The sequence below is a fragment of the Gigantopelta aegis genome, chromosome 7 (assembly GCF_016097555.1).
Source record: "Gigantopelta aegis isolate Gae_Host chromosome 7, Gae_host_genome, whole genome shotgun sequence".
Lineage (NCBI taxonomy): Eukaryota > Metazoa > Mollusca > Gastropoda > Neomphalida > Peltospiridae > Gigantopelta > Gigantopelta aegis.
Genome location: NC_054705.1, coordinates 25929667 through 25952006, shown reverse-complemented (window position 1 = coordinate 25952006; position 22340 = coordinate 25929667). Strand labels below are relative to the sequence as shown.

Here is a 22340-nt window from a genome sequence, read left to right as displayed (position 1 = left end):
CCCTATCTGTAGATGACGTTCAACAAGTCGTCCAATAGTTGATGGATGGACTCTGAAGGTCCTAGCAACTTGGCTTTGCGAAGTCCCCCCTTGAACCATGCTCAACGCCCGTTCCCTTTGTTCTTCTCTGAGTCGTGACATTCTTAATGTGACGAGGAATATGACACCGTTATGCGACTTTTATGTGTCCACATACTGGCATTTCACGTGCATTGCATGCAGCATGACTGAGCATGTAGTGAACGCATTTCACACCATTTTCTGTTTCTGCTATTGTATGTGTAACGAGAACAAAACCAGGATTAAAACCCAGACAAAAGTACCAATCAATGGCTTCCTCTCATAAATTGTTATTTTAAGTCCAATAAATATATTTTTCATTAATCACAACAAAATATTGAAAAATATCTGTTTTGTGTTTTCATTGTGTGTCAGTATATATGTAAATTCCCAATCCAAAATTCAACAGGCAAGCGTTTCGTTAACGTTTGCGAACTATTTGATTGGTTCCCGACGTGGCCATTTGGTTTAACGTGAAGCGCTTAAACCAATCTAGCGGACGTTTTTCTGCTCGGTCAGGCTGAACTTGATATTCCAACTTCGTCATTGCACTCTGTTGACTGTTCATAGCACGTGCATTGCAGGGGTCACTGGATTGCAAGGGGGTGACAGCTTATACATTGTCATATAAACACACCAGCACACGAGCGTAGGTATGTACACACACACACACACACACACACACACACACACACACACACTCCACCCTAAAAACGACTAATCGCATAATGAGAACGCCCCTTTAGCAAGGTAGCACAATAAATAAAAATGAATATATCTAAATCTGTTTTATCAACAAAAACTTTTACAAGTTTACATTTTAGACCGTTCCATATTGCAGGGTATTTGAAGGGGTTTTTTTTAATGTTCTTCCATCTAAAAAGTGGTTCATTGGTATTACTTTCAGTTTAAAGCACTATGTTGTTGTTGTTATTTTTGCGTCTATATAAATAAAAATTGGTTCAAATACACAATAGTATTTTTCATATAACTAGTTTTGAAAATTTACTTCCAATTCCGTTACCCCGATGATGGACTCTTCCTATCGATTGACGTCATTCAGTTACAGATACGTTTGACAATTTAAATGTGGAAGAGTAAAAGCCGGCGCACACGAGCGATAAAAAACGCAGCGAGGTGCGTTAAAAATCGCAGTCCGGCAAAAATCGGATGAACGCAGTAAAAACGCACCGTGTGTGACTATGCTCATTTGCGGCTGCGTTGCGTTTTTTAACGCTGCGATGCATTTTCAGAAATCAAAGATGTTTGACATTGAACGGATGAACGCAGACGGATCCGATTGAAAACGCACCGTGTGCGCCAATCTGCGTCTGCGTTGCGTTGAGATTTGTTCGATGAACCAATCGTCTGTCGAAGCGTTTCAAAATGGCGTCATCCACCGACACCATGTGGACTCAAAAAACGAACACATGTTGATATAGCTCTACCAGGAGAGAACGTCCTGTACCAGGTTAATTCACCTGAGTATAGTGACAGAGTTTTGAAGGCTGTGGCAATGGGGGGAATTGTCGAAAAAATACAAATGACTGGTATATTTAATTTTCGTACAGTAAGCTGACATTTGACGTAAACAGAATTTTTTTTTGAAATGTTTTATTTAACGACGCACTCAACACATTTTATTTACGGTTATATGGCGTCAGACATATGGTTAAAGACTACACAGATTTTGAGAGGAAACCCGCTGTCGCCACTACATGGGCTACTCTTTCCGATTAGCAGCAAGGGACCTTTTATTTGCGCTTCCCACAGGCAGGATAGCACAAACCATGGCCTTTGTTGAACCAGTTATGGATCACTGGTCGGTGCAAGTGGTTTACACCTACCCATTGAGCCTTGCGGGGCACTCACTCAGGGTTTGGAGTTGGTATCTGGATTAAAAATCCCATGCCTCGACTGGGATCCGAACCCAGTACCTACCAGCCTGTAGACCGATGGCCTAACCACGACGACACCGAGGCCGGTTGACGTAAACAGAGTCAACCACATATGTGGCACCATTTTGTACATGTTACAAGTTGATCTACAAAACTGTAACACATTTCTATAAAGTTACAACAGAGTGAAACATGAGTCTGTGACGTTGAAAAGGGAAATTCTCTTTACAGGGACATACCCTAGTTTCAGCCCATGAAAATTAACACTATGTTTAGTTAATCTACAAACCTGTAACACATTTGGATAAAGTTACACTTGAGTGAAACATGAGTCTGTCACTTTGAAATGGTGAAATACCCTCTAAAAATGGACTAAAACTCGACTCCATAACTGTTATTACCTCTCGGAGGCATGTGCATTTTTAAAAATATGAGAAATGCATTTTGGGATATTAAAAACATCAGGATGACCAAAAACAGTTCGAATGTATGGAAATTGATAATCTAAACAATAAAATCTAAGTAAAGTATGATTTCTGTTTTTGTTTTTTAATTATTCAGAGCAAGAAAGGATTTAGTCAGTCCAAATCAAGCACACTGCCAGCATTGTATCTTTGGCTTCTTAAGTTCAAGGGACTTCTCGTGTCAAAGGTATGTACTACCCTGCATATAAAAGATCCCTTGCTGCTAATCAAAACGAGTATCCCATGAAGTGGCGACAGCAGTTTTCCTCCTTCAATATATGTGTGGTCCTTAACCATATGTCCATCGCCTTATAACTGTAAATAAAATGAGTTGAGTGCATTGTTAAATAAAAGATTCTTTCCTTAAAGGTGCATTCTCATAGTTACAAGTGTTTCTCTCTCTCTCTCTCTCTCTCTCTCTCTCTCTCTCTCTCTCTCTCTCTCTCTCTCTCTCTCTCTCTCTCTTATTAATTAATTAATTGATCCCATGTATACTGCATTGCAACTTTATTTTCGTTCTTATATCCAATTAAGGTTCAAGCACCCAGTCCTGGAGACACACACACTCACACCCCGGCTATCTGGGCTGTCTGTCCAGGAAAGTGGGTTAGTTGTTGGCGGTTAGTGAGAAAGAAGAAGGTGCATTGATCTTACACCTACCCATTGAGTCTATAAAATTTTCTTTGGATGGTAACCGGTACTGGGCTGTGAACCCTGTACCTACAGGCCTTTTTGTCTAAAGGCCTAACCTGAACATCACCGAGGCCAGTGATCCCACGTATAATCTTTGCAGAATTAAAGCATATTGTCACAGACCACTGACCTATTTAATAGTCTAACAAAGTATTACCTGAACAAAAATAATTTGATTTGTCCCTAAATGCACTTTATTCAGTTATCTTCATAACCACCATACTCCATTTATTAATGATATTTTGTAAAAATAATTGAATTATGGGAATGGTCCATAATTCAAAAACTAAAATTGCTGAGAGGGTTGACATGGATTTCACTCCATCATGGTTCAGTTAAGGTGATGTAATAGCTAGATTTGGTTTCCAACAATTAATGTAATTTTTAGTTATTATCAATTTTTTAGAGAAATAAGGTCCTTAAATCCATGAGAGTATGCCTTTAAGTCAAGATCATCAAAATTGTAATGTGTCACCACTCAATTTAAACAGTGGTTTCTTTGAGAATCCTAAACATATAATATAAAGTTCAGAGAAAATATTCATTGCAAAGCTATTAGAACAGCAGCCATATCTTTGTCAATATGGAGATTTAATTCAATATAAACTGTCTGTCATCCTTGTTAGATTTTTGAAAGAATATATAGAGGATTTGTTACAAGTGTTTCTAAATATGGAAAATATCAACCGAGTCTATGTTAATAGAATCTATTACCGTTGTGAGATAAAAATAAGGCAATTTCAACATGATGGACAAAATGTTTTTTGTGAGGGCCAAGGTTTACCGAGGCCCTGACAAAAACACTTTGTCCCGAGGGTTGCAATACCCTTATCTATACCTCACAATGATCACTGATTCTTTTTCTTGCCCATTAATTACAGTAACAAAACATTAATTTTGTAAGCTACATACGTTTTGTTTATTGTTGAACGATTCGTAAAAAGTTCACCTACTAACTCCTTTAATCATACGCGAAAAAATATAGTCACATTATACGACATAAAATACAACAGCTTACCAATAAATATAAAGTTGAAAATATTAATTTGTTTAAATATTTTTAAAACAATTATACAACGTTAAATGGCAAACAGAATTCTAAAAAAAACAACCATGAGTTATGACGTCAATCGTCGTAAAACATGAGTTATGACGTCACGTGTATGCAGAAATCGTTTAGCCCTCGGGTCAGAATGATTTGTCTTAGACCGTGCAAGAGCTGATAACCCTGTCCAGTGGGCAAGAATAATCGGTATTTGTTCGAAGCTCTGCCGAGACAAACACTGATTAACTATATGAGGTTGTAGCCCTAGCACTCCCCAAATTCGCCAACTGCAAATTAAAAAAAAAAAGAGGTGAATTTGATTTCAATTTGGAAAAATAATTTGATGTAATAGTTGATATTTTGCTAGAAAATAACTGGATTTCTGCTATTTTTTAAAGGAGGGGACAATTAAGGCATTTGGCCTGGTATGCATAGTCAACTTATACATATTATAATTCACACTATTGCTTAATATCAACAAGTAGGCCTATAATCGTTTAGTTAATTAATAAAACACTTAAATGTGACGGCTATTATATATAATGGGCGCAGCCATTTTGTATCATCTCAGTGAATACGCCCTCTGGCGAGCTGGTGGTTACGTAATACCTAACGTGTCACGTCAGGAATTAGTCTTCGAACTGAAGAAACAAAACATACCTGATTTTTGCGGATGCATCGCAATGTTCTGTAATAATAGCCATCCCAGTAAGCCAGCAACAATTATATATTATTTTTCAATACAAAATAAACCACCATTGTCAAAGTGTTGAAATAACTGTATTATGTTTTGTACATAAATTAACCCATGTACTGAAATAATAATCGGAGTATTTTCCTGGTTAATTGGTCTTTTCTTTCTGTGACCTGTACCTGTGGTTCCTGATTGGCAGGTGTATGTTTAGGCTGTCCCCAGACACTGTGTCTAGACAGTCGATCTCGGCTATAAGTCGAGTCCCTAATTTCAAGCCCTGAAAACGTATTTTTTTATTGACCCGTTTATATGTCGACCCATGAAAAACAACTTATAAACATTGAAGTATTTCTTATTTTCTGCACATGAGAACACAAATGTACGATATTTGAAAAAAGAGGAAATTATTTTACAAACTTCGATTTTCACGTTTTGTACATGGCAATATTTCAATCAAACTACATAGCATCAAAACAAAATATTCACTTAGTAGATAGTGAAAGCTGTTTGACTGTTACCGTATGGCACTGTACAGCATGGTTTTGTTCACTGACAACAACTTTATTTATCAACACTGACAACAGATTACTACAATAAAATTGAAAGTATTGAAACCGTCTTGTTTTTCGGGTTACTTTTGTTAGTAATAACTACTCTGGGGGATGTAGTAGGGAGCAACTGGAGTCAGCCTAGTTATAAAATGAAGAGAGAATGAATCGAGCGTATGTCGTCTTTATTGGGAAATCAATGTGTGTCTCTACATTGCAATACATACGTTTTGACTAACAATAGAAATATTACATTTGCCATGAAATGTAATAATAAATGTTTATTCATTGTAATAATAAGTAGTATGAATAGATAATAAGTAACATCTGTGTATATAAGACATGTTACCATTTATACGTGCGTGTAATAACGCATAAGGCGTGTAACCATTAACAAGTAACATCTGTGTATATAAGGCATGTTACCATTCATACGTGCGTGTAACTAACGCATAATGCGTGTAACCATTAACACATGCCAGGTGTTTTTTAACGTCATCGGTGAGATCTTGGTGCCACACCTTTGCTGAGCCTTCTAAATAGAACGGCAATAGCAGGCACGCTCGTTCATTAGTATATACATTTAGCGCTGTTAAGCTTGTAAAGTCATTCCACCAAGTTGTGGGATCTTGGCTACCTGAACATTTTTCGAGTTTAACATGCGCCATCGTGTCAGAACCTCCTTGTGTTGTTGGTATCGTAGGAAGCGATGACAAATTGTGCGTTGTAGTTGTGGATGACGACGGAAGTGTCTGAGTGTTGGTCGTAACCGTTGTTGATGATGATGGCTGTGTAATTATTTCCGGATATAGCGTTGTTGTTGTTGCTGGTGGTGATGTTCTTGTTGATATGTCTGTATGATTCCGTCGAAGCTTCTCGCTGTAGTTTATTGGGCTGGCTCCGTTCATTGGTCGGGATCGGAAGCATCTCCACCACTTGTAACCGTCTTGTTTTTCGAGTTACCTTTCTTTGTAATAACTACTCTGGGGGATGTAGTAGGGAGCAACTGGTGTCAGCCTAGTTATAAAATGAAGAGAGAATGAATCGAGCGTATATCGTCTTTATTGTGGAATCAGATGTGTGTCTCTACATTGCAATACATACGTTTTGACTAACAAATAGAAATATTACATTTGCCATGAAATGTAATAATAAATGCTTATTCATTGTAATAATAAGTAGTATGAATAGATAAGTAACATCTGTGTATATAAGGCATGTTACCATTTATACGTGCGTGTAACTAACGCATAAGGCGTGTAACCATTAACACATGTTATGTTCTAAGGTATGTGTTACAGCATAGACATATATAAACATGAATGTGAGATCGACATAGATAATAATTGCATAAAAATAAACATTGTACGAAATATATAGTTAAAATGACATACCTAGTTATAAAATGAAGAGAGAATGAATCGAGCGTATATCGTCTTTATTGCGGAATGAGATGTGTCTGTCTGAAGCACATTTGCGTCTTGCTTAAATATGGTTACGTAAAGGTCTTATTGCTTGATTAAAGGTTATACTGCTAATGGCGACATACTGTCTAGGTAATGTTTTGTGTGTGTGTGTGTCGCCTATCAGTATAAACCCTTCATTTTGTTTAATTAATGTATAGTTGATTGGCGTACCTAGCTGCCGTGTTTAAGTTTATCCCTGTTAATTTGTTTACTATATTCATTGCTGATTGACATTTCTGGCGTAATTAGCCGCCGGTTGTTAATTGATAAGTCTTACTCTGTTTATTGCTACATTGTATTGTCAGCGTTACGTGTGTTGTGCAGGTCTGCCTTGAGGTGGTAAATGACACTGTGATAGTATCATCAGTTAATCACGTTTTGCCGCCATATTAATATATGTAAGGAGGATAACTCTGGAAAGTCCACTGGTTTTTGTACCAAATGATGTGTGTCCCTATTGCTCTAGTGAACTGCATAGACCAGTCTACTGTCCGAATCAAAATGTTAAAACTACGAAATATTGCTCTCCTACCTTTATTTTTCGCTAGATTTTACCCACATTTTGTCCAGACAGAAATCTTGAAAAAAACCTTTACAGTGACACAGATTCCACATACTAGATGATAACCATGTCACCTATATCGACTTCGCTGAGATCGCATAAGGCAAAAAGCATGTATTGACTTTTTATGGAATATTCTCTAAGAGGGGTGAAAGGATATGACTTAATCTAACAACGTCATATCATGTTATGATATAAAAGCAAACGTGGTGACGTCATATTAATTTTATTATTATTATTTTTATTTTTTTAATGATACCACTAGAGATCATTGATTTTATATTAATTATGTCACATACTTTGGAGGCTTTCACCCCTCTTGAAGAGTATTCCATAAAAACAACAAAATGGCAGACGGTCGAAAATTGCATGTATTTTGCCCTATGTTATCTCAGCGAAGTCGATACTGGCGACATCGTTACAGTCTCATATGTGGAATCTGTGTCACTGTAATGGGTTTTTTACAACTTGTGTCTGGACAATATTGGGGGGAAATGTAACGGTAATTAAAGGTAGAGTAATTTATTGTAGTTGTTAACAATTTGGTTCGGACTTTAAGCTATTTTAAGGGAAAGCTCAGTAATATTCATGAAGCTAATCATCGACAAAAGATTGTTTGAATAAAGATTAATGCCAGTGACCAGATTTCAAAATAAATTCAGGCTACAGGTAGTTAGTATTGTTTACATTTTTGCTATTAGTGATGGCTGTTATTTTAACTATTGTCCGAACCAAATTCTTAACAACTACAAAAAATTACTCTCCTACCTTTAATTGCCGTTAGATTTCCTCCAAAGTTTGTCCAGACACAAATCGCAAAAAAACCACTACAAATATACAGATTCCACACACGAGACTGCAACGATGTCGCCGATATCGTCTTTGCTGAGATTGCACAGGGAAAAATACATGCAGTTTTCTGCCGTCTGCCATGTTGCTTGTTTATGGAATACTCTTCAAGAGGGGTCAAAGCCTCCAAAGTATGTGACACAATTAATATGAAATCAATTATCTCTAGTGGTATCATTAAAAAAAACACCCAAATAATAATAATAATAATAATAATACATAATACGACGTCATCACGTTTGCTTTTATATCATAACATGTTATGACGTTGATTAAGTCCTATGCTTTCACCCCTCTTACAGAATATTAAAAAAAAGAAGTCGAAATGGCAGCTGACACAAAATTACATGCTTTTTGCCCAATGCGCTCTCAGCGAAGTCGATATAGGTGACATAGTTACCATCTGGTATGTGGAATCTGTGTCATTGTAATGTTTTTTTCAAGATTTCTGTCTGGACAAACTTTGGAGGAAATCTAACGGCAATTAAAGGTAGGAGAGTAATTTTTCGTAGTTGTTAACAATTTGGTTCGGACAATAAGTGGACAGCTGTCTAGGCATGTGAGTGAGATCGCACACCTTTTCGCAAAGCAAAAAACCGGTCTAATGCTAAAAAAAAAGGTTATAAAAAATAAACTTGTCAAATTAACATATTTTAGTATAAATACAGGGCATAATTCAACAATAAAACTTGTAAAATAATCCCCAAAATGGTAATATTTTTGGGTGAAATTCTTTTACCCTCTTATAAGTCGACCCCCAAGTTATAAAATAAATTTTGGGTGAAAACAATTTGACTTATAGGCAAAGATATACGGTAGATAGTTAAACAGCTGAATATCAATGTGCTTTATTCCTACACACTGTTGGACCAGAAGCATTGACTCTGTATAATGGAATGCACCTACCAGATCCACACACACTGCAAGATATTATTGATGGTTTTTATGCTCAATTTGTGGGAAAGATTAATGAGACATATGAACGCTATGTGTTTAACAGTCGAAACCAAAGTGCTGCAGAACCTCTTGCAGATTATGTTGCTGCACTGCGCACATTGTCAAAGACTTGCAAGTTTTGTGAATGTATGAGAGACAGTCTAATGAGAGACCGCATCGTTCTTGGTATTATGTCCTATGACACGAGAACGTAAGAATATCCATCTGCTGGAGAATATTCATATTAATTCTGATTCTGATTCTGATTCTGAACAACTTCTCTCAGTAACAGACAACAGAAGCTAATTAAGGCAGAGATGCTGATCAACGAGAAACCTGTCACATTCCAGATTGACTGTGGTGCATCTGTGAACGTCATTCCTGAAAAGCATATCAAAAATACTTCTACTCTTATCTCGTGCAAGACGTCACTTCATATGTGGAACAAGACAGTTCTACAGCCAAAAGGGAAGACAAGAATAACTCTCCGCAATCCAAAGACTAGGAAGAAGTACTCTATTGAATTCTTTGTTGTTGCTGAAAACCTGATCCCATTGTTAGGAAAGCAAACATCCGAGGCCATGGGTCTTACAACTGTCAATTACAACAAATTCGAGAGTGTGGCGAAACTTGGTGTCCCTTCTGAAACTGTGGATATTTTCACAACTTTTGCAGATGTTTTTGATGATAAACAAGGCAACATACCTACAATTGCGTACTTCGAGATAGACTCTACTGTTACTCCTGTGACTTCTGCTGCTGTTCGAGTACGTATCGTTATGAAAACTCGTGTCAAAACAGAGCTTGACAGATTGACTGAAAGAGATGTCATTAGTCCTGTTGATCAACCTTTGGATTGGACCAACCGTATGGTAGTTGCTACAAAGAAATCAGGTGATCTTCGGATCTGTCTTGATCCTCGTCCACTGAATAAGGCTTTAAAGCGTGAACGCTATCCTCTACCTGTAATGGATGACATCTTGTCTAAGCTAGCAAATGCAAACGTTTTCTCAAAACTTGATCTTAGCTCTGCTTACTGGCATGTACTTCTAGATGAAGAATCTAGTCTTCTTACTACATTCCAGACACCATTTGGCCGGTATCGATGGAAAAGGCTGCCCTTTGGAACCTCTGTGAGTTCAGAACTCTTCCAGAAACATCTGAATGCTGTACTGCAAGGTCTTGATTGGGTGTTCGGTGTGTCTGATGATGTCATTATCTATGGATTTGGTGAAGACCTAGAATCTGCTACAGAAGACCATGACAAGAATCCCACTGCCTTGCTCAACAGATGTGTGGGAATGAAGCTGAATAAAGATAAAGCTCAAATCCGAAAAAGTGAAATAACCTTTCTGGGTCACAAGGTAACCAGTGAAGGCCTTAAGATTGATCCCGAGAAAGTTGATGCTATCCTAAATATGAAGAAACCTGAAAACGTTGAAGATGTCCATCGTCTCTGTGGTTTTGTAAACTACCTGGCAAAGTTTTTGCCTAAGCTATCTGATGTTCTTTAACCTATCAGAAAACTGACACGTGCTGATGTGGTATGGAACTGGACACCTACTCATGATGATCAAAGCCTTCAAAGCTGTCTAGAAACTTGTAACTGAAGCTCCTGTTCTGGTGTACTATAACCCTGAGCATGAATTTACTATTCAGTGTGACAGGGTTGAAAATTAGCATTGGCTAAGGGCGACTAAGTATTTTACAAAGATAGTCCGTTGGGCGATCATCCATTTTAGGGTCTGGCGAGTTGAAAAGAAAGATACTGAAACTGAATCGAATATGACAAAACGCACAGTGTCTGGCAGCAGAAGACAAAGAACATGCTCTATATTTTGACAGCACCAGACTTAGCTTCTGTGGCTTTGGGCCAGGTGTCAAAACGTATCGAAGACACTGCATTTTTTTATTTTTAATCTGGAAGTCGTCGGCTTATTGGAATGGACTGGATACGCCATAAGTATCTAGTAGAGCTACTATATGACAATAGTTATAAGTACCAGTATGTTTTTTAAGCTTTGTAATATGAGAACTAAATACATAGAGCATTTTGTTAAAATATAGTTTTTTACAGATTTATTTTTCTTTCGATATTTATTTTATTAGTAGTCTACTTCTGTAGCATTTACAATATCCAAATTAAACGCACCCGTGTGCATGGTTCGTCTGGAGGAGGACAGCTACTCCAGAGGAAATCGGTTACTGGAGATTTTACCCTCTCTTGCACAATACAAAGAGGACTGCCACCCATATTTTGATTTTGGCTGTGCCGTTGAATTTCAATGTGATAATTGGAGGGCTAGGTGAATTTGAGAAGGGCCAGTAAGACTTTTCTTCAACTGGCCCTGCTGGCGACCATGATTTTCATGTTAATTTTCAACCCTGGTGTGATGCTAGCCAGAAAGGACTGGGTTACTGTCTTGATGCAAGATGGCCAGCTAATTGCTTATGCCAGTCGTGTCTTGACAAAGACAGAAACTCGATACACATGCGCAAACAGAAAAAGAAATGTTGGCTATTGTGTTTTCATTGGAGAAATTCCACCAGTATACATTTGGTCGACACACAAATGTTGAAAGTGACCACAAGCCTTTGGAAGCAATTCTACAGAAACCTCTTTCTGCAACCCCAAGACGTCTGCAAGGTATGATGCTACGTATTCAAGGCTATGACATTACTGTCAGATATAAGAGGGGTACGGAGATGTACCTCGCTGACACCCTCTCCAGAGCCTACCTGACCACCTCATAAAATATGCAAGAAGACTTAGAGCATGTGAATATGGTGAGTTTCTTACCAATCAGAGATGAAAGACTTCTAAAACTCAAGAGAGACTGACAAAGATGATTGTCTTCAGAAGCTGAAGTCTGTAATCGTACATGGATGGCCTGATGACAAACAAAAGTTAGCTGCTGAACTTACACCATACTACAGTTTCCGTGATGAGATGTCTGTTCAAGATGGTCTGATTTTCAAACGTGAAAGACTTGTTGTGCCTTTTACCATGCGACCAGAAATGAAAACCGCAATCCACTCGTCCCATGCTGGAATTGAAGGACGGACGTCTGAAAAGAGCCAGAGAATGCTTATTTTGGCCCGGCATGTCTGCTGACATTAAGCATTACATCTCGACTTGTGAAACCTTATTGTACATATAAGACCTCACAACCAAAAGAGACACTTATGAGCCATGAACTTCCTTCTCATCAGTGAGAGAAAATCGGTATAGATCTATTCGAGCATGATGGAAAAGACTTTCTGGTAACTGTAGACTACTTGAGCAGTTACTGGGAAATTGACAGACTCGAGAACAAAATCATCAACGGTCATCAGAAAACTTAAATTGCACTTTGCTATGGTTGTCCCTGTATCGTTAAAAGTGACAGTGGACCTCAGTTCACATCATTTGCAAACTTCTCCAAAGAATGGGATTTTGAACATTGAACCACTAGTCCCTACAACAGCAGAGCTAATGGAAAAGCAGAGTCTGCTGTCAAGACTGCAAAATCTCTTCTGAGAAAGAACAAAGAACAAGACCAGTTTCTTGCATTGCTGAACTACCGCAACACTCCTACCCAGCAACACTCCTACCCAGGCGACAGGAACAAGTCCTGTACAATGATTCTTTAATAGAAGAACCAGAACTCTACTTCCTACCTCACAGAATCTTCTCAAACCATTAATCAACATAGAAAATGAAAGAATGAAGCTACATGATCATCAGAAAAAACAAGCAAGACTGTACAACAAAAATGCCAAAGATTTACCTCCCTTAGAAGGTGACATTGTACGTCTGAAACCTCCCTCCATCCCGAGTCAGGCCACCGATCTTATCGGAGGTCGGACTTGGGATGGGCGTGTTCGAAACCCTAGTGGTATATGGGCACGTTAAACTAGTTATCATCATCATCATCTGAAAACTTTTCAGATCGGTGAGAAGAAGTGGGCAGAAGGTATATATATATATATATATATATATATATATATATATATATATATTCACACACACACACACACACACACACACACAACATGCATACATATTACTACAAAGAAAGAAAGAAAGAAGTGTTTTATTTAACGACGCACTCAACACATTTTATTTACGGTTATATGGCGTCAGACATATGGTTAAGAACCACAGATTTTGAGAGGGCTACTCTTCCGATTAGCAGCAAGGGATCTTTTGTTTGCGCTTCCCACAGGCAGGATAGCACAAACCATGGCCTTTGTTGAACCAGTTATGGATCACTGGTCGGTGCAAGTGGTTTACACCTACCCATTGAGCCTTGCGGAGCACTCACTCAGGGTTTGGAGTCGGTATCTGGATCAAAAATCCTATGCCTCGACTGGGATCCGAACCCAGTACCTACCAGCCTGTAGACCGATGACCTGCCACGACGCCACCGATGCCGGTATATTACTACAAAGATAATCACTGTCGAAGTATAATACAAGATCGCCTTGCAACTGTGGAGGGGTCGGCCCCTCCAGCTACTACTTCCTGGCCCCCTACTTCCGACGGCTATGTAAATCACGAGTGTAGGAAGGTGTCAAAAGGTGTGTGTGTGTATGTGGGGGGGGGGGGGGGGATCTAATTAAAATTAGCTCCACTATTACATGTGGATCTAACAGCAGCCAGTTGGAGCTCATGTCCACCAATCAAAACCTTACTTGCAGAATCATGCCAGTGATTTAAAAATAATTTGAAAACATTCCGAATTATCCTGAGGTATACATGTACCGTATGAATTACGAATGCCTTAAAACATGGCATGGAACGTATTGGTATGATTCGCTGTACTGTGGCCACTAAAATAGATTCGCCCGATATTTTTAGAATTTGTATGCTCCCAAATAACGTTATAAAAGGCGAAGTGTGATTGGTCAATATTTAAATTATTATTTACAGACGAAATGTTACTTGGACAATGGAGACTACGCAGTGTTGTTAGCAATCTGATTAAAATTAGTTCTACTGGTCTAAATAAGGCATTCGTAATTCACATGAAACATGTCGTATACCCTCAGGATAATTCGGAATGTTTTCAAATTATTTTTAAATCACTGACATGATTCTGCAAGTAAGGTTTTGATTGGTGGACATGAGCTCCAACTGGCTGCTGTTAGAGTGGAGCTAATTTTAATTAGCTTGGGGAGGGGGGTGGGGGGGGGGGCACACTTTTATATTTAGGCCTACACATTTTTACACTGTTATAAAGCAAATATAAAGCATAAAATATCCGAAGGGAAGGGGGGGGGGGGGCACATGCTTCCTACGCCAGTGTAAATAATTGTTTTAGTATTAGTATATTCTGATGTACATAAGACGAATAAAGATAAACATTTTATAACATGCTGGTGCCCAGAACAGTCCTTTTTTAGTCAGTTACAGCATTTTGTGTTCTATATACCAAAACATCTCATATATAATTGTAAAATATTCACCAGAAACCTGTCTCGCATGTGTATTTCAATTTGTGGTCCAGCTAAAATTATGTTTTACGTACTAGTATGTCACATTTAACGGATGGTATTTAAAATATTTAACATTGATCTATTAAAAATAATATTTATTCAGTTATATTTAATTCTAATGTTATTAACAAAACAAAATGCTCTCCTATATCGCTATTACTTATAGATAATATACATGAGTGTCCGCAGTGTTGCAATGATCAACATCTGTAGTAGGCTACTTATAGAATGTAGGAAAATGCATTTTATAACGTTTTCAAACTTTTCTAATGGAGTTTTGCGACATGGATTTTAATTAATCAAACTTAATTTTCCATACCTGCATATAGGCCTATCTGACAATACCTATACTTTATTATGTGCCAACATGACTTAGTCTCACCCACCCTCTCACCTGGAACAATTTCTGCAGACGCCCATAAAAAATAAAAAAAAGTGTGTGTGCGTGTGTTGTTTCAGGTGCCATTTTGTTCTTGATCCACCTAAAAACATTTCCTTGATCAGTCCATGCTTGATTACGACAGACATGCATTAAACGACACGATTAACGGCAGGGTTGGACCTGTTGTTAACTTAATATAGCGATATCGGAGGCTAACGACATTCATAAAGACATCTTCGAGAATATGCTAACTATGTGGCTACTAGTAACGATGGCTTCGGGAACATAGTCAAAGTAGCATTTCGTTAAATGTCGGAATATTTCGGTGAAATGTCGGAAATGTATGAGGTTAAATTTGATGACCAATAGACAATTTATGACATCAGTTCCGGTTTGCCTTCTGTGACAGTAACGACGAAAGGTAAAAATTAAGTTTCGTTTATTCTTCTTATTGATTGCAAACATATTTTATTGTACAAAGAACAAAAGAATTGGGCACAAGTTTGACAACTTTCGAGGTCTTCTTCTATATTCATGCGATATACTTGGCGACCTATATTAGATAGCTGTAAATATAAACTACATGTACATTCAAACTAGGATAACCAGTGTTCTTATTCGAAGTATGACGTACTTATTTTGTTATGTAAGGGAAATAATATGGAGATCAGTCTTTCCACCTAAGTATTTGACAAGCGATACGTAAGTATTTTAAAAGAATATAGCCATTTTTATGGCGTATCCTGTAAACATGAAATTATAACTATTTTTATATTTTTGTTTTTTAAATTTTGGGTTTCCATTTCCGTTTCATTAGGGACCGCGGACACTTTTTAAAAATGACAAGAATGATATTGATTGTTTGTTACACTGAAGAAATACCTTTAAAAGAATTTAAAAAAAAAAAAAAAAAAAAAAAAAAAAATCAAGACAAAAATCAAGACAAAAAAAAAAATTCTAATCAGGGTAGGTAACTCCGTTTTGAAAAAAAGAAGAAGTTTGGCACACTCAAAAATTTTGGAATGTATTCATTATTTTCAAATAAAATACATGTACCTTCAATACCATTAATATAATCAGTATATCAACTAATTGGTCATTATAATACCCATCCACCCCCAAAAAGGGTTCAACATAAGAAAATGGCCATTTTTGTCATGTGCTACATGTAGTAATCAGCAACTGCTCAATTGTACAGAGTAAAGAGCATCAGTCGGCCATGGAAAAAGTGATATACAGGTCAATTGTCAGTATGTAAGAGGACAAAATGTGTACCATTAATGTTGTATCTCTGTCAAAATGTCAACTTTTGTGTGTGTGTTATGTGAGAGATAGAGAGAAGTGAGACAGTGAGAGGGGTGGAGGGAGGAAAATGACAGTGCAAGAGAGATAACAGATGTATGTGATAGGTTTTGGGAAATGGAGTTTCTTCATAATTACAAAATTTGGAATAATTAAAGAGAATGCTTCATTGTTGTTTGTATGGCTTATTAGACAGCCTGTCTTTGATTTTTAAAAAATAAGTTAGTGGCATTAAAAAACAAAATTACATCACCCATGCTGTGTTATTTATACACATTTAGTGCTGTCAAAGGTGTGGAAAGAGTGGTTTAATTGGTGAAATGAAAAAAGTCGTAGAATAGTTAGGAATTTTTGGATTTTTTTTACACATTAAATATAATGTCAAAGTTGACATTTTTACCTGGGTACCACTTAAAAGAGTAGCCCATGAAGTGGCAAAAGCGGGTTTCCTCTCTCAATATCTGTGTGGTTCTTAAAGGAAGGAACAATCAAGGCATTTGACCTGGTATGCATATTCAACGATATATAATGCACATTACTGCTTAATATCAACAAGTATAATTGTATAGTTAATTAATAAAACAGTTATATGTGACAGCTATTATATATAACAGGCGCAGCCATTTTGTATCATCCCAGTGAATACGCCCTCTGGTGAGCTGGTGGTTACGTAATACCTAACGTGTCATGTCAGGAATTAGTCTTCGAACTGAAGAAACAAAACATACCTGATTTTTGGGAATGCATCGCAATATTCTGTAATAATAGTCATCCCAGTAAGCCAGCAACACATATATTTATGTTTAATACAAAATAAACCACCATTGTCAAAGTGTTGAAATAACTGTATTATGGTTTGTACATAAATTAACTCACGTACTGAAATAATAATTGGAGTGTTTTCTTAGTTAATTGGTCTTTTCTTTCCGTGGCCTGTACCTTTGGTTCCTGACTGGCAGGTGTATATTTAGATGGTCCCCAGACACTGTGTCTATAGACATACTAAAAAAACGTGCCTCTTTTATTAAGATCACAGGGTATTGTTTGTTAACCGTACACCCCTCTAATCGTAATTGATCAGCCGTCCTGCTTTATTACTGTAATTAATTCTGTAAATCCCTTGATTAAGTAGACCTTCCCATCTAAAATCACAAAAATGACCAATTACGTAGTCCCAAAGAAAAGAAAATTATCACTTGGGTATCGTGAGTGGTAGTTTTTGCTCGAATGTAGCATACCTATAGGCCTAATAATATGCTTTTTTTTCTTTGGATTTAAAAAAAATAAAAAAATACTATAACTCCATTTCATTATATTGATGCAAATTGAAATATATTTAGTTAAATAGTTTATTATACTATCAAGTCATTTATGTTGTTTTACAAGTCAGGTTGATGAAAACGAAGTGCCTTGTCATAAATTAGAGTGTTTGTTTACACTGTGCATAGAGCAGATGGACGGAGCTGACATCACTTTGCCCCAAGCTATACCACCGGACGTCACAAAAACAAAACAAAATGGCTGCCCCTAGTTAGCAGGAATAATCATGTTTTTTAATTAACTCTAAAATTACGTGTTTTTCATTTGTTAAAGTGTATGTGTTGGTGGTCCGGGTATGCATCTTTCCAACACATAAATTTCTTGTTTGAGTTTACTCTACCTTTAACCATATGTCTGACGCCATATAACCGTAAATAAAATGTGTTGAGTGCATCGTTAAATAAAACATTTCCTTCCACTTTAATAGTTGACATTTTTTCCAGTGAGATTTTGTCCTACATCCGTTAATAATAAAGATGTGGTTAAAAGGGTTATTTTTATGTGATTCCTTAACAACAGATGTGTCAGGGCCACAATAAATGTATTCTGGATAACAAATCATTGAAAATGTAAACAAATATCCGCCATCTTGGATTGTAGTAAACACACAAACAGGAATGATGTTGTTAACGGGCGATCACAGTTATACAATAAATCAAAACATCTAAATTTTGTCATGTACCCTGCAAGAGTAATAAATTAAATATAATTACCTCACAAAAATAAATACTTACAATAACAACAACAATACTATTTTTCAATAATTAAATGCGGTATGGTTACTTTTTCACTTTGCCACTGAATAAAATGTAAAATGGCAAGTAACATGAGTTCTATTTTTCTTATCAAGTTTTATCAATGTATTTCATACATGTTACAAGTACTGGTGTTCTTCCAATATTAACGTATAACCATAAAAGTTTTATAGACGTTATATAACTAACGTGCTTTTCAAACCTTGCATTCGGCAATGGTGTAACGGATGTGTGTGGCGCTACCAGTCTTCCGGTGCAGTCTCTAGTTTCATATTCATGGATCAACTGAAGCATTCTTTGCGGCGCTATACCGTACCCTCTTCAATGGTTAAGGTAGTTTTAATTAGGGATCGGGTTAGGGCGGTTGTTAGTCATTTCGTACCTGTTATGATACATTCGGTCTACCATAGTTGGTAATACACGTCTATGACGTACTTCCAGTCTTGTTGATTTTTCCACTAGTGTGCAGTAAAGGTTGATAACTTTTGATCGTCTTCTTTATTCTTTAAAGTTCAAAGGAACTTAAACATGGTGGCAGTGGTGAAAGTTACTCTCAAATGTTCTTCTTCTAATGCATTATTGTGTATGCATCTCCTCTGTCTGAATACTCTCTGCACATACATTTCACAAACTTTCGTGGTTGCCGTGTTGGAACTTTCGAATCGCAGTACGCCATTTTTGCTACATGTCACTGTGTGTGTGGTGATTGTCTTCTTGAATCTGTAAGTGAACAAAACAAAGTGTTTGACAGTGTTGCTACTAATAACATTACATATATTATTATTCCTGCATTCTTAAGTAGTACTGCCCTACTACGAACTGTAATTTCACTGAAAATTTCTGAGAAATGTTAATGCACTGAACGTAAAAGAAAAAAAAGTATGGTAGACCGAGTGGGTCCACATTTACCTGCGAGAGTTAATCCACCACCGCCATTGAACGTTAAACGGGGTGGTGATGAGTGGAACATTTTTAAACAGATGTGGCAGAACTATACTATCGTGGCAAAGCTAGATAGTCAAAACAGCTGAATATCAACATGCTTTATTCCTACACACTATTGGACCAGAAGCATTGACTCTGTATAATGGAGTGCGCCTTCCAGATCCACACACACTACAAGATATTATTGATGGTTTTGATGCTCATTTTATGGGAAAGATTAATGAGACATATGAACGCTATGTGTTTAACAGTCGAAACCAAAGTACTGCAGAACCTCTTGAAGACTATGTTGCTGCACTGCGCACACTGTCAAAGACTTGCAATTTTTGTGAATGTATGAGAGACAGTCTAATGAGAGACCACATCATTCTTAGTATTACTGACAATGCTATAAGAAAATGTCTGCTTCAAGAATTGGGTCTAAACCTCACTACATGTATTGATATTTGTCGATGTGCTGAAGCTACATCATCTCAACTACGATCCATTGGATGTGAAGATATGTCTGCCCATGCAATCACAAGTCACTCATTAGGAGGAAAGTTAAAGCCCAAATGCTAGTTCTGTGGGAAAACTCATCCTTTTAACAAATCACTTTGCCCTGCTTGGGGAAAAACATGCAAAATGTGTAAAAAGAAGAATCATTTCGCAGAGAAATGCCCTATGAAGCGAGAACTTAAGAATATCCATCTGCTGGAAAATATTCTGATTAATTCTGATTCTGATTCTGAACAACTTCTCTCAGTATCAGACAAACAACAGAAGATAATTAAGGCAGAGATGCTGATCAACGAGAAACCTAGTCTTCTTACTACATTCCAGACACCATTTGGTCGGTATCGATGGAAAAGGCTTCCCTTTGGAACCTCTGTGAGCTCAGAACTCTTCCAGAAACGTCTGAATGCTGGGGGTGATTGGTGTGTCTGATGATGTCATTGTCTATGGATCTGGCGAAGACCTAGAATCTGCTACAGAAGACCATGACAAGAATCTCACTGCTTTGCTCAACAGATGTCGATCTGTGGGAATGAAGCTGAATAAAGATAAAGCTCAAATCCGAAAAAGTGAAATAACCTTTCTGGGTCACAAGGTAACCAGTGAAGGCCTGATCAACGAGAAACCTGTCACATTACAGATTGACTGTGGTGCATCTGTGAATGTCATTCCTGAAAAGTATATCAAAGATACTTCTACTTTTATCTTGTACAAGACGTCACAAGTTTCATATGTGGAACAAGACAGTTCTATAGCCGATAGGGAAGACAAGAATAAGTCTCCGCAATCCAAAGAAGATTGATCCCGAAAAAGTTGATGCTATCCTAAAGATGAAGAAACCCGAAAATGTTGATGTCCAGCGTCTCTGTGGTTTTGTAAACTACCTGGCAAAGTTCTTGCCTAAGCTATCTGATGTTCTTTAACCTATCAGAAAACTGACACGTGCTGATGTGGAATATACTTTACTTATACGCCACTCATAAGTTACCTATATATTGGTATAAGTGAAGTATCTGTGTGTATAAGTATAAGTGAAACAAATTGTTAATTGATACTTCACTGATACTCCACATATATTTCACCTATAAGTGGTTTATCAGTGGTATAAGTGAACTGGAATTAGATATTTTTTTTGTTGTTTCTACAAGTGAAATATAAGTGAAATATTAGTTTGGAGATAGTCCTTTTGCAAAGGAAATGATGTGTTCCAAATGAACGGGGGAAAAAACTAAGTCCAAAACATTGTCATGGTTATTTAAAAAAAATTCATAACTTCTCACAGGATTTATCGAATTCATTGGGAAAAGTGGCTAAACAACCAAACATACATGTAGCAGATTTAGATAGTATTTACGATAATAAAAAAAAAAAAAAAAAAAAAAAAAATATATATATATATATATTATGATACATATGGTTATATATGATTAAAACAGTATCAGCTTGTAATTATCCCATACTACCTCCTCACTTTCAATAGACTCCCCCACCCCGACACACCTGTCATAATAAAGATCTGTAAAAAGTAGCTGATGGGGGGTGGGGGGGGGGGGGTGATCCCCATCACAATGTTTATCATCACAGTATGGTTTTATTTTAGGGGGTGGGGGGCTAAAAATGAAATATTACAGGGTAGGCTACCACTCACATTTCATATATATATATATATATATATATATATATATATATATATATATATATTGCTGCTAAATAATAATATAATTATAATTTCAATTAAATAATAAAATAAATAATTTAAAAAAATAAAGTCAATAAAACTTGTTTAAAAAAAATATCATAATTATTGTTAATTTGTTGTTATTATAATAATATACATACATATGGCAGTTGCTGTCAGTGCTGTTGTTCCAGCTAGCCATGCTGTATTCATGCTGTACGTCTCACACCCACCCACCACCACCTTTTTTTTTTTACCAGATTGTGTGTAAATAGGCACAAAAACCAAATTAAAATGAATTGATATTACTATAACAGATTGTGCGCCCCCCCCCCCCCCCTTTTCCGGTATCATTACTTTTGGTCTACTATTATTTATTAAGATTGATTTTGTTTTGTTATTTTTAATCTGAATTTTCACACACACAATAATAAAAATGTTATTTTTTTTGTTAAATCACAAGGAAGAAAAATAAAGTAAGCTGGTATATCACTCCCATCCCTGGTCCTCACAAATCCATTTATAGAAACTACAATCCATAGGCAAGATTTTTAAAAAAAAAAAAATTAATTTTTTTTTTTTTTTTTGAGGGGGGGGGGGGCGAATTCTTCGTGATGGGATCATCACCAATTTTTTTTTTTTTTAAATACCCACACCTTTAGGTAACATTATCTGTATTCGCTAGAAAAATATGAGCTTTGGTATTTAATTTTTTTTTTTTTTAAATGGTGATGCCATACGCACTCATCGCGCGCCCCCCCACCACC

General features: G+C 36.8%; 1 long non-coding RNA gene across 1 annotated transcript in view; it reads left to right on the top strand.

Moving 5' to 3' along the window:
• Positions 1 to 13208, top strand: part of LOC121376765 — a 30968-nt gene extending 17760 nt beyond the window's left edge. The window contains exon 2 of the long non-coding RNA XR_005958522.1: positions 13172 to 13208. This is a non-coding gene — a long non-coding RNA (uncharacterized LOC121376765). The remainder of the gene's footprint in view (positions 1 to 13171) is intronic.
• The last annotated feature ends 9132 nt before the right edge of the window (positions 13209 to 22340 follow it).